This window comes from Habropoda laboriosa, unplaced genomic scaffold (genome assembly GCF_001263275.1).
Source record: "Habropoda laboriosa isolate 0110345459 unplaced genomic scaffold, ASM126327v1 scaffold124, whole genome shotgun sequence".
NCBI lineage: Eukaryota > Metazoa > Arthropoda > Insecta > Hymenoptera > Apidae > Habropoda > Habropoda laboriosa.
The window spans coordinates 1,863,713-1,865,429 of NW_017100265.1; positions in this window are offsets into that span (position 1 = coordinate 1,863,713).

The following is a 1,717-nucleotide window of genomic DNA, read 5'->3' on the forward strand; positions in this document are numbered from 1 at the left end:
ATTACTTATCCATAAACACGAGCATCTGGTAATCGAAGGAAACAACCATACGCTTCAGCGTAATCCCCTCCTGAAACATAAACGTTATCATCAAACATTATCACTGATTATATACAATTCCTATTTTTTTTTTCTTTTACATTACACGCGACACATTTCGACACTTTCTTCTACACACATACACACAGAATATAAGAATATGTGTTACTTGTTATCGATCGAGTTTTCGCAAAGGTCAAATGCATCTACTTAATCTTCTATCGGCATCTCCAATATAATTACTTATGCGGATAAAATTTTATGCATCCGGTACACCTAATGTACAAACTCCATTAAACTACATCACCATCGACAGATTTGTTAACTTAATTAAATCATCAATTTCTCCAATTTTCCTCCATTTCGTTCTATCTCGACAGTTCATCTTCGACCGAAGAAACTACTTACGAAGAAACAGTAAAAAAATTTTAGCAAGAGTAATTGAAATGATTTCTGCAGTATGCAAAACCGGATTCATAAAGAACTAGAATTTCATTCTACCGCGATATTTCAACGACGGGGAAACGTCAGTTACCATCTCGCCGTTCAATTACCACGTTTTCCCTTGATCGCAGGCAAACGTTACCACCGATGACATCTGTTATTTGCCACGTCCTCGCGATCGGTTCACCGATCATCGACCAATCTCCCGACGAAAAGGGGTTCACGCATATTCCGGTCTGTAGGACACGGAGGCATTGGGGCGCCGGCGCCTGCTATTGATTCCGTTGGATATCGTGATTTCGAAAGTTACCATCGTAGTAGAGGGTGCCACAGTAGCTAACTGCTCCTCGAACCATAAGGAGGCTCTCGCGCTTTTCTTTGTCTCACCCCAACAGGTCAGTGCTAGCAAAACGATAGTTTTCTGATTACTATAAAATGTATATATATATTTTTATTCATTCATTCGTATCATCCTACCTTCGTGCATGTTTCATCGTTGTCAACGTGAAATCGTTTCGCCAGGAACGCAACCGGATGTCGTTTTTTCCATTTGAATCGTTCAGTCCGGGACACCTAGAAAGGAAAGCACGTTAAATCATGTTTGTCTAGAGTTAGATTGGAGGGATGAATGGAAAGAGTATTTGTAAAATGTCTTCGCCGAGTAATTCATTTTTGTCGAGAAGATCGTGTAGGAGGAAGAATATTATTCGACTAGTGCGCTCATGACGTCAATGGGAACGATAGTTATAGTACATGTCACTCGTGTAGCATTGCCGCCCAATATATTATCGATACATTTCGCAGAGAAGTACAGCGAGGTTTTGCTTGATTTTTCTGAAACGTCGATAAAGAATGTTCCTTTTTTTTCAACGTGTCTTTCGTTTTCGAGGGAATTTTTATTCATGAAATCGGTGCAAAGTGCGCGGAGAAGGAAAGATCGTAAAGGGTACTAAACGGTCGATAGGTGTGAGGCTAAAGTAAACAATATTTTCGATGCAATTACACTTGGAGGAATATTTAGCGATTTTTAATTTGATCGTCGAGATACCTTGACTAGGAGGTCAGGGCCGTGGTAAAGCTTAAAAGCAATCATCTCTCCCTCTTGATTCTACTTCTATCGATAAAGAAAGCGACGTGTGCTACGTTCCTTCGACAGAAATTGCTCAGACATTTCTGTCAAGTGTTTTACTTACGGGGGCAAACAGTGGTTTGAACAAGAGAACAAGGGAATCGC